The sequence below is a fragment of the Neopelma chrysocephalum genome, unplaced genomic scaffold, assembly GCF_003984885.1.
Source record: "Neopelma chrysocephalum unplaced genomic scaffold, ASM398488v2 Primary Assembly neopelma1_135, whole genome shotgun sequence".
NCBI classification, from domain to species: Eukaryota; Metazoa; Chordata; class Aves; order Passeriformes; family Pipridae; genus Neopelma; species Neopelma chrysocephalum.
Window position 1 is genome coordinate 1,621,656 of NW_020897797.1, and position 12,384 is coordinate 1,634,039.

The following is a 12,384-nucleotide window of genomic DNA, read 5'->3' on the forward strand; positions in this document are numbered from 1 at the left end:
AGAGCAGAGCAGGCTGTGGAACGTGTTGGATATGCCGCTGCTGCTCAGGAGGAGGAGAACTTTCCAGCTTCGGAAGAAATCCGGGCCAGATGGGCGGCCTCCAGCCGGCCGCTCCCACCAGCTCCCGACTAACCCTTTCCACCCCCAGTTATCAGAGAGTTCACAGTGAGGCCCCAGCAGTGGAGGCTGCTCATGCAAAGCAATGGGAATTGGATGTCGTGAGTGTTAATTAAACCATTAATTACTGCTGAGAAAAAAAAAATGTGACCTATTGGTTTTATCGCTTCTGGAGTAGTTGGGAGAATGAATTGCTCAGGGGCTCAGCAGCGGGCAAAAGGGGCTGCAGCATGAGGCAGATCTTTGCTGAAATGTAGATTTTCTCAGATTTTAAGGGGATGCTGGTGAGTACCAGCATGGTACTGGTGCAGCCACATCTAATCCCAGCACTGTGAGAGGCCAGGAGTGGGACCCACACCATGGGGCTACTGGAGACTGAGACCCCAGCCCTCCACTTGCTGCTGGGGGGACCACGATGCTGGGGGCTTGGACAGGCTTTCAGGGTGCCCTGAACTGCCTTTAGCAGGGACCCCACTCCCAACTATGGGATTCATTAATCACCCACGAGCCCCTAGCCACGCAGTCACCCACACTCAGCACCCAGAGCATCTGGAGGCACAGCCCCTGAGAGGGTCTGTGCAGGACCCCACACCCTCAGCATGAAGCAGGGGTGGGAGGCTGGTCTCTGGGGGTGACCAAGCACCTCTCCCCGTGTATGATGACAGTACAGTACTCAAGGTTCAGCTGAAGATCTCTTTCCCCTGGAAAATGCCCCCCAAAACCTGGGTGCTGATGGCAAGAAGGGAGGGCAGCACACAGGCACCACTGTGCAAACAGCTTGTTATGGAAAAGAGGAAAAAAGTGATGCTAATGCACTTAATAAATCAAACCCTCATGTTGTGTCTCTGCATCAGGAGCTCTGCATCACCAGGGAGGAGAGACTGGGCTGGGGGTCCTGCATACCTCCGAGCAGGGGAGGATGAACCCTCCAACCGCTCAGAGACCAGCATTGGGGTACTCTGCCCTGAACCACCCTCCCATCCAGACTGGCTCTGCTATCCCACGGCAGCAGCAGCAGCTCGAACTGGCACGAGAAATGATGTGACGGGGTGATTAGACACAGTGATGAACTGGCACCCCACGAGCCAGGGTCTCCCTCAGAGAGGGGCTCTCCCCAGACTCCTGGCACAGGATCAGGGCTGCATCACTCTGCCAGGAGTCCTGTTCTTGGGTCCTCCAAGCTATCAAAGCTTTAGTTTTCCCTGGCAGCGCCCGGAGTTTAAAGGCTGGGGAAAGGCACTAAAAAAAAAGCTGATCTCAGAAGTGAGGCTGTGGGAAAGGAGCTGTCACACCACCCCTTCAGCTACTACACACCCCAGTACATTCTCAAACACTTGGGCTGCACAAGATAGCAGGGAGGCTAATTATTCTTTAGCTGCAGGCAGAAAAAAAAAAATCAATTACAAGGTAACCCATTTCTCAACTCCTCCACTGGTATTTACTTAATTTTCCTAAGGCCAGCTTGCCTGCCCTGCAACGGAGAGGAGGAAGGAGGCTGTGTGCTGCTGGGCTCAGCCAGGCTCTGGCTTGCTCTGGGGTTTAGTTTGGGTTTAACTCAAACACCAAAGCCCAGGGCAAAGGAGTTTGTTTGAATGGGACAGCATGTGACACGGGGTACCCATGAGGTGTGTGGCTGTGATGGGATGAGGAGCACCAGGGGCTCCTCGGTGCTTGCAGGGCTCCAGGGAAAGGCCAGCGGGAAGCGGGACCTTCTGGAGAAGGTTTGGGAGATGCTGGTGGCCCGTATGGGCAGGGACTGCCAAGGGGGGTCCACAGGGACAGCTCTGGGGGTCCACAAGAGCAGGGAGACTCCTGCAGGGTCTGTGAGGACAGGAGCACCCAGGGGGTACATGAGAACCGGGATATCCCAGGGGGCTCCATGAACACTGGGACATCCCGAGTGGTTACACAGGCACAGGACACCCGTAGGCACATGGGCACAGGACACCGGGGGTACATGGGAACAGGGACAACTACGGGGAGGCACAAGACAGGTGTGGACACACGGACTCAGCACGCCGGTAGTACACGGGGACAGAGACCCCCCCGGGGGACACACGGACACAGGGGTTACACAGCAACAGGGATCCGCCAGGGGACACAGGGAGACAGGACCCCGGGAGTACACGGGGACAGGGACCTCCCAGGGGACACACGTACACAGGACACAGGGGTTACACGGGGACCCCCGGCGGACACATGGACACAGGACACAAGGGTTACACGGGGACCCCCGGCGGACACACGGACACAGGGGTTACACGGGGACCCCCGGCGGACACGCGGACACAGGACCCCGGCGGGTCCGCGGGCTACTGGCGACGTCGCGCCGCCAGGGGGCGCCATTGCTCCGAACGGCCGCGCTGCTCCCCCCCCCCCCCCCCCGCGGTGCCCGTGGCCGCCCCTGCCCAGCTCTGCGTCCCGCCTCGCCTGTCCCCGCCTGTCCCTCCCTGTCCCCGCCTGTCCCCGAGGCCGGGGCCGGGGGCGAGAAGACGGCGCCCTCCGGCCCCGCCAGGCCCCTGCGGAGCGGGGAGGGGCGGTGCGGAGAGAAGGGGGGTGAGAGGAGGAATGGGCGGGGCGAGGCTCCGCCAATGGGCGCGCGGCGGTTTCAAGAAGCCCCTTCCGTGCCCCGCCCCGCCCGCGCGGCGCCCGCGGCCCCGGGGGGGGGGACGCGAACTCGGGGGGGCAGCACGGACCGGGGTCTGGGACCGGGATGCGGCCCCGCTGCCCGCCCGCCCTCCTGCCCGCGCTAGCAGGCCCCGGCGCCAGCCCCGCGCGAGGGGGAGAGGAGGGAGGGGGATGCATCGCTCCCACGCGTAGCCGTGCCAGCGGGGTGCGGGTGCTTCGCCTCTGCGACCTCCCGGACACACCGGGCTGAGCTGCCCGGCCAGGGTGGCACTCGCCCCCTGATTATGGTGGGGACACACACCCCCAGCCCCTTATCAATAATGCAATGTTATTAATTATGCAATTAATTAATTATGCGCATGTACTAGCTGATCGCTGCTGTTGCTGCCTGCATGCCTTCCTAAAATGCATTTTGCAGGTTGGGATTCTGCATGCCCGCAGCCCAGGAGCTGCTGTTGGGGAAGGCCTTGGATTCCAGAGCTAGTTACGGCACTGGTGGTGTTTCGGCACCGGTGATGTTTTGGCATCGCAGCCAAAGCCGACCTCCCTCCAACGCCGACCTCCCTCCAACCGCCGGCACAGCTGCGCGGGTAAACAGGAAACCCGAATACCGCAGCTCCTGCCAGACCCAGAAACCCCAACCCCAAGGCAGGCAAATGACTCCTTCCCAAAAACGTCAGCAGCTTCGCGGGCGCGGGGCCGGGGTGGGAGAGGAGGTGGGTGGCAGCACCCACCACCACTGCCCACCCGCCTGCGGTGGTTCATTTGAATGCGAGCCATGCAGAGCACTCACCACCGCCACTGAGGTGTGGAAATCTCGCCCAGACAAAAAAGGAGTTCTTCCTGCTCAAAGGTTTGGGGGGGTGAAACATTTTTAGAAGATAAGGAAATTTTGGACACCAAATCCAGCCCCTGTCAATGGCTGCTCTGCACTCCAGGAAGGCTGTGAAATGGAGGGGCTAGGTTTGGGGTGGGTAACAGGGAGTTTCTGGTGACCCAGTTGGCTGGAAGCCCCTCTCCCGTCCTCCCCATCAGTATCTCCAGCAGTCATCATGCTCCAGGGTTTGGCTTTCTCATGAGAAAAAGGAATGGTGGGGCTGGCACCAACCTAGAAATAAAAAAATCTATAGTTTGGTCAAAATTAAAATTCAGAATCCAAACTGCCAGCAGTGGTGCCTGATGGGAGGACAGTCCTGCAGCAGGCTGGGGCACAGTGTGCCAGGCAGGAATGCATCCTGCTCAGGTCTGTATCCAGCCTGGATGGCAGCAGTGCCTGTCTGTAGCAGCATGCTGCCCACACACTGGCTGTGGATAAGGGACACATCCCTTCTGGAGCTCATGGGGCTGTTAGAGCTTAACATCAGCTATTGAATAGACCCAAACACCTTTGTGAGTGCAGGGCAAAAATAAGGAGGGAATTTTAAAAAATGTATTTAGGTTTACAGGTGGTGTTTCAGCAGAATGTTCCCAGTGCATTGACAAGCACAGGCATCCTTCCTGGCAATGGGCACCGTAAACGGCCCCGGGTGGGAGCTGCCAGGCAGCGATGGACCAACAGTTCAGGAAAGGGGCCAGGAGAAGGGGAGCTGCTCTAGGAGGTCAGGAAAGGCCAACTAACCACACAAGCTTGGGAGCATTTTGGTATCATGCCAAGCCCTGTCGACAGGGGCTTGAGGGCTCCTTTCCGCTCCCAGGAAGCCAGGGCTCAGTGCAGGGATGTCGCCAGCCCAGGCCAGAGGCAATAAAGTGCCTGGAGTGATGCAGCAAAACAGGATGGAGTCGCGTGTCGAAATAAATCATCCATGGAAGCAAGGCAGGGAGGAGGAGGAGGTTTTCTGCTCTTGCGCCTCCTTGTATCTAACAAAGCCTCAGAAACCCCAGGCAGGCAGTGGGAGCTGGGGCAGGATCTGGCCGGCCGTGGCTCCAGCTGCCCCAGAGCGGAGCCAGTCCTGGCTGGGCGCCCTGGAGCTCTAGCTCTCCCGGGAGCTGGTTTTTCCATCCCTTCCCAGCTCCTGCGGCTTCACCTTGTGGCAGGCAGTGCATAGAGCTGCCAGGAGTGATAAAATGGCTGTCCCCCAAATTTATGGAGTTTATCTGTGAATAACTCTTGGAGGTGAAGCGGCCGTTGAGCCAGGGAGGAGGAAGGCTTTACTTCTGGATAAACTCTCCCAGGAGCAATGCAGGGCAGGCAGGAGCCACGACCCAGTCCCAGGGACCAGCAGGGATGTGCCCTGTGCCCCCCAGCCCCCACAGCTCAGAGGGATGGAGCATTGCCGGGGTGAGCTCCCTGCTTGCTCACGCCAGGGGAAGCTGAAGGCTTGTTTCCCATCCGCAGCGTGTTTATTAGGAGCTAAGTCATGAAGAGGCTTTGGCACATTTCAGTCGCTCCCATGGAGCATGTTTAGCACAGCAGAGATCGCCGCTTCTTCCAACAGCACGTGCATGCCCGGGATTTCCATGCTGGCCAGGCATTGTGCCCCATGCTCTATTCCCATGCCAATCTTTATTCCCTCTCCAAAAATGGGTTGTATCAATAGGCTGTGGAGCAGCACCCTGATTCCTGAGGAAGCACAGATGAGGCTGAGCAGGCTGGAGACTCCCCCTCATCCCCCCTCCCCACTCTGCTGCAGTAACATCCATCCTAAGTTTCTGAGCCTCTTCTAATTTTGGAGGCCGTTAGCAAAGCAGGCGCTGTTGCAGCCAAAGGAGGCTGCCAATGTTTCCTTTAAAAGCTGCTTTCACTCCTAAGGACTCTTCTAGATGGTTTGCTTTTAATAGCAGGCTGCAGGGTGCAACGCCCAGCTCGTGGCCAGGGCTCTCCTTGGAGCAAGAAGAGACTGGGTGGCATTGGAAGCAGGACTGGGGACGTGCAGGAAGCCAAACACATCCTTCATGGGCCATGGCCATGCACACAGGCATCCCCTTCCCAGTTCAGACCAGCAAAGATCCTCACCCCCTTGCAGAGCTGATCCCACCATAGCCCATTCCTCCTTTCCCTCACCAGCTCTTGGGGAAATCTTTATGGCAGAGGGGCCGAGTTCAGCCCCTAATTGTGGTAATAGCTCGAGGGAGAAGGAAAGGCCAGAAGAAGGAGAAGTGGGAGGCAGCGAGGTCAGTGCACTGGTAGGTGTGAGTGCTTTGAAAAACCCAATTGCTGCTTCAGTATAACCAGATTCGGGAAAATGAAGCTGAAGTGTGAAAAATGAAAGTGAAAAGATAGGAACCAACCCACGGCTATTTATTCTAAAAATACTGACCTAAATACTTAAGCACACATATAAAAGTAGTTGTCTTTGCTGATTTCCTTTATGAGAGTCTCCTGGTTTGGTTATTATTTCGCTCAGAAGCCAGAAAATGAGAATTTTCAGAGACATGGAGACTGTGTACTAGCCTGGCACTCCAAAAGACTGCTGTATGCCCAAATGTCATCTGAAAGCCCAGCTTTGAAATTCATTCATTAAGCTAATGAGGTCCTGTGGTGAGCAGCCCACGACTCTGCTGATCGGAACAAGAGAGGCTCCAGATGGGTCTTGTGTGATGGCTCTTGTGTTTCTCTCTGGGTGCAATGATGGCAGCGGCCATGGGTACACTGTGGGCACAGCAAAGCCCCCAGAAGAGATTTGGGAGCAGAGGGAGGCACTGGGGCAGTGGCCTTGGCACAAAGCATTCCTTAGTTTGTGGCACAGGCAGAGCTGGGCTACAGTTCCCATCTGGGCTACAGTTCCCATCTGGGCTGTTGTACACATCTGGGCTGTGGTTCACATCTGGGCTGTTGTTCCCCCTGGGTTGTTGTTGCAGGCAGTCACCAGCCCCTGCCCCCTCCCCACTCATCTGGCAGCAGCCAGGGCCAGGATTTGGGGAGGCTGTCGGGAGACTGAGCACTGAGCCTGGCTTACTGCAAAACTCCCCGGGACCAGTGAGCCAGCCCGCACAGCAGGGCCATCGCAAAGGAGCATCACTGCCCTGCAGGCTGCCCACTAATTAGGTATTTTGGGGTTTTCCACATCCCTGGAGAAGTCTGGGCCAAGTACAGGGGTGGATGGCAAGGGAAACCAGGTACGGAGATCCCTGTGCAGTCACAGCCCCTGATGCAGCACTGTGACCTGCTTTGCATGACCTTCCTAGGGAAGATTATGGAAGTGCATTACGTGTGGAGGCAAAACGGATGGAGGAGCGGGCAGGAGTGCTGGGTCAGCAAGTTGTGCAGGCTAAACGCGAGCAGTGAGTGCTCAGAGGGATGAGTGCTCAGAGGGAGAAGGAAGATACCACGCTTAAAACAGTAAAGGTAAAAGCTGGAGGGGGGGTGGAGGGGGAAGTGGCTCCCTGCCCGAAGGTCAGTGGGGGGAGCCGGTCACAGCATTTCCATACCACAAAGTGAAGGTGCAAGTCAGGAAAACATGGGCTGGATAAAATGGGTTGGGTTGGGGTTTTGGGGGGGAGGCTGTTGAGTTACGAGAAGGGGTGCTCAGTGCAGTGTAGGGAGCAGGGAAGGGTGTGTGTTCCGTGGCCTGGGGGTGAGTCTGTTTAGTGCAGCATCCTGCAGTAAATGGCATGGATGAGCACCAGCTGGGTCCCCTTGCTGCCTGCCGGGAAGTGAGGTGGCCACTCATGGCTGGGTATGTGAGCAGAGCCAGGGCAAGGCCTCCAAGAAGCAAGAGCTGGGTTTGAAACCTCAGAGGATGTTGCAGAGGAGAATGTTCCAGAGGAAGCTGGCTCCAATGGCAGGCTGCTGTCTGGGAAGCCTCTCCTCCAGCCCTGAAGTCCCTCTTCCTCCCACAAAGCTCCTGGGAGGAACGAAGGAAACTCTCATGGGCAGCAGAGCCAGTTGGACCACAGCTCACCCTGCAGCAGCTTTTTGCCTAAAATAACACTGCTAAAATAAGTACCCAAACTGCCACCATGCTCACAGCAGATTTGCAGTCCACGTGCACCTGGCACCCATCCACCCCAGTGTGGGAGCACCCGTGGGGCCAGTGGCAGCAAGGAGGGAAGGTCTGCTCCAAAACCCAAGGTCACCCTCTTCAGAGGCGCTCTGGCCTGTTGCAGGGCGCTGGCGAGGGTGGCTGTCCCAGGGCACTGCTGGCGGCACATATCAGGCGGAGACAGATGGAAGAGGTGACAGATAAAGGACTCAGCCCAGAGAAGAAACAGGAGAGATAAGACCCAAAGGCACTGCCCCGCAGAGCAAGGAGGCTCAAAACCACACCCAGTAGAGCTGGATTTAGATCCCATAATGCCAACTGGGTGCCTGCTTCCCACCTAAACTCCTCCTTGCCAAGGGCAGGGGGTAAGGAAACCTCTGATGTTGAACTGCAGATACTTAGGTGGTGTGGTGGGGTTTCTGTCTGGCTCTAGAGACAGCTGACAACTGCTGCCAAACTGGTGAGGCTGCAGCCCTTCGCTTGAGAATGGCTGACATGGGGAACAGCCAACCCTGTAGGATGATGAGAAAACCCCAAGATAGGCAACATCCTATTGTCTGTAGGGTCTGCAGCATGCACAGCTCTGCTGGGACCCCTGTGAGAGTCCCTGCTACTCCACTGCCATGGGAGACCTACTCGCAGCACTTTTATGTAACCCCCTGCAGCACTCTCACCTCATGCCAGTACCCTGCTTGGCCCCATGTAGTGGCACACAGCGTTCAGCCATATGGAAGGAGCAGGGTCAGACATGGACAACACCACATGGCAATGTCAGCAGCATTGCTAGGAGCCAGGCTAGGTGTTATCACTGTGCAGGACCACAGCTCCTGTGTGCTGGTTTGCTCAGGGGGGGGGATATTTCATTGCAAAATGTCCCTTGCAGGGAGATGTGGACTAGCTGCAAGGGAGGTGAGAACCAGGAGGACCAGACTCACCCAAAGCGGCTGGCACTGGCAGGAGGTGGGCAGAAGTGACGCTTTTCCAGGGCAACGGGGTGACCAGGGTCTGACATTCTGGGTTTTGCCTTTGCCCCATTCTTCAGGAGTCCAATCACACCTTGGAGTGCAAGTTTAGGGCTTGCAAGTTGTCTGTGCCACTCAGACAGGGAAGTCCTGCTCCTTGGATTTTATCTCTGGTGCTTTCTCCCTTTGAGCCTTCGACCTCTATTTGTCTCCTCTGCAATGACGGGAACCCACAGAGTTAAAGTCCCAGGACTACCAGCTCTGGGAATGCTGCATGGTGTCCTAGCCTTCCCCAGGGAAAGCCCAGGAGCCGTGTCCCACATGGGTGCTCCTGCTTGGCGCTTTGCAGTGCCTGTCCCCAGCTGAGGTTGGTGCAGGAATTGCTAGTGAGGAATTGGAGCTGCCACGCAGGGAGCTGCTGGGGAATAGCTGCCATGCTTTACATTCACAGCCCATCTATTTTGCAATAACTTCACCATGATGTTCCCACGTAGACAAGCCTAAGCTAGCATAGATAATGAAATGGGTTAAAGGAGACAGGCGGAGGGAGAGGAGAGGAGCCAGCAACTGGTAGTAAATCAGGGAGAGAACAGGGTTACTTTAAATTCAAGGTCTTGGTGGCAGGGCGAGTTTGGTTTATGCCAAGAGGCACGGGGTTTAGAGGATGAGACACAGTTGGGGAAGACAGAAGTGTCTCCTTGGTGGGGCCACCAACCTGTGTCCCCCATCACCCCCTATCTTGCTCCTCCTCGTCCCCCCCGTGCCTGCCCCATGGGTGTGGGATTAAATCACTGGGATTAAGCACAGCCAGGAGCACCCATTCTGGGTGGTAAAGAGTAGTCAGAGAATCCTGAAGGAGCTGCCAGCCTGGCAGGGCAGGCAGTGGGCTCTGCTCCACAGGGGAAAGGTCTTGCAGGTCCCCATCAGCTCATGGTCAGGGCCTGGGGGACCCAGCCACCAAGACTTTGGCACGGGTATCGAGGCAGTCCAAACAAGCTAATTAAATCCTGCTCTGCTTAATCAGAGCCATTGAGCACCAGTCAGAAGAAATTAATCCCATGTTTTATTAGATGCTGTTTGAAGTCGCGTTTGGCACCTCATCCTCGGTTCTCATCTCCTTCTGGGGAAGGAAGAAGGACATCTGCGGGGAAGAGCGAGGGTGCAGCAGATGGCAGCGGGGATGATTCAGGGGCTTGAGGAAGGAGCTGTGACTCCAGTGGCATCCCTTGGGGGGGGGGCAAGACACCTCTCCCTGCATCCCACAGCCCACCCCCTCCCCACGGCTGAGAGTCTGTGAGCCAGGCAGGCATCCCAAAAATACGTGTTCCTCTGCATTGCATGCTAATGGCTCTGCACGATAGGTCCCACCGCAATTAAAGCTCACAGAGCATTAATATGCAACGTGGAGAGGCCACTCTTCCCACAGCTACTCCCTCCCAAACCTGTCCTTCCTGCTGCACATCCCTGCCCAGTGGGAGCCTGCCCACGGGGATCCCACAGCAGTCCCAGCGGAGCTGCTGGCAGCACACAGTGAATTTAAGCCTTCTCCTCGCTGTGCCCAGGGGATGCTGCCTTTTTCCCCTGGCACCCGGCACCTTCTCCTGCCTTCAGGCTCAACGGAGCGGGGTCTGCTGGGTACCTGGCTGCGGGTGGGTGCTGTGCAATGTGGCCCTGGCATGGGAGACACCCTGGCAGCTGGGAGAAATCCACAGGCGGGTGGTTAAAACAACCAGCTGGGCACTTGGTTTGGGGTTTTTAATGACTTCTGGTGCCTTAATTGGTGCAACCCAGGAAAAACTCCTGACGAAGAGAAAGTCTGGCCAAGTTAGGTAGCTCACAAATTGCCCTCTAAGCCTTGGGAGTGCTCAGTAGCCTTGGTACATCCTCCTGCGACTCGGCTAGACGGAGCTGCTGGCTTTGGGTGTGGGGATTTATTTTTTTCCTAAATTTCCTGTCATAACTTGCATTAAAACTTTGCAGAGCCATTTAATTGCGTTCTGCGGTGGTGATGATGTGAAATTAGTCTCCCTTCTGATCTTTAGCTAAGTTGGTCCAAAGCACCGGCTCATAATTTGCTCTAATCATCAGGTCGCGGAAGATGCGAAGGCAGGGCTGGTACCCGGTGAATTCACACGGGCCAGGAGTTTCTGCCCTTGCCATGCTGGCATTTGGCAGCTGGCAGGTCAGGCTCTGGCACCCTGGGATGGCAATATTGATACTTTGTTTTTGTGCCACTAAGGGAAGTTTTTCGTCAACTTCTCTTGGCCATTTCCTTTAGCAGCAGCCAAGAACTATTGCTGGACCACGGGAAAGGAGGGAGAGCCAAGGTGACTTCCCATACCCTGGGCCGCTCCCTCTGAACATCTTGGAGACACCCTCCCCTTCTGGCTGGAGACCTGCAATCAGATTGCTGAAGGCAGGGATCCCGTCTCCCGCTGCTTCATGTCCCAAACTATCCCAGGGTAGTGGCTGAGTTTTGTCTACTCACCTATCCCAGAACATCAATGAGTTAGAAGAAAACAAGCTCCCAATGAACAGGAGCAGGGCAGGGCAATATTCTGGGCACAGAGAGCCTTTTTCTGCCAAGGGCACGGCGCCCATCATTCCAGTGGCATTAGTGCTTTCCACCTCCACGCAAGAGGTACAGGATATCAGGGTATTATTTTTAACCAGGGATATTTAGTGGACCTCTCACGTGCTGTTGGAGGGTCAGATTTATCCCATAGCCTCAATCCCATGGGACGCTCCTAGTTATTTTTGAACCCATCAGAGCAGCAGAGGAATAGAGGGATGTGAATGCTTGAGAGACACAAAGTCTGGGGCTTGTCTGGCCTGTCCCTCTGGTCCGTGCATGGAACAGAATTCTCCTGCTTTGTCATCAACCCCCACCCTCAAACCAGAACCCACGTGAAGCCCCAGGTTCTCCCTTTCCACTGAGAGGATCTTGGACGCCTGGAAGTTCTGATCCTTTTCGACCTACCGCATTGCAAGACTGTTTTTTTTTTTTACCCTTCGTTCAATTTAAACCTGGCTGTGGAGCGAGTTTGGCCCTGCTCGGGCAGGTCCCAGTGGCCATGAACATTCCCACGGGCGCCACAGCGCTGCCGCTGCCGCAGGAGTCACTCCCACGCCCCACGGCTCCCCACGCCGCCGCCCCAAGCCTTGCAGGGAGTACATGGACCTGCTCACACTCAAGATCTCCGATGTTTTGAGTGTAAACTCATGATTTTAGCAGTGGGTAACTCATCACACAACCCCTACCCAGTGCACAGCCACCGGCCCGGCTGGATTTTGTTCAGCAGTCGTTTTGGAGGCGGAGGTGAGGCCGGGGTAGGGGGAAAAGGGATGTTTGGAGCCTTTATTTTTGTGCTGCTCCAACATCTGTTCCCGTGGGCACTGCCACCCGAGACCGGTTGGTTCGGTGGGCTCCTGGAGAAACATGCTGGTGGGGCAAGGGGCGCCAAGCTCTGACTCCTAAATTGGGGGTACCTTAGGACAACAGCGTGGCTTTGCCAAGCCCCCGGCCAGAGGCAGAAGGGCTCCCCACAGCCCACCCTGCGGAACCCCCGCCCAAATTAGGGCACCACCCAGCCCCGAGGGGGTGGCTTTTAAGGGCAGCGAAGCAGACAGGAGCCGTGACCGGAGCTGGCAGCCGAGGCTCCGCTCAGGGCTCCGGGCGCGCCTGCCCCGAGGTGACCGCCCGCAGCGCGAGGTTGGGGGTGCGCGGCGCCGGGCGGGACCCGCCGGGGCCGGGC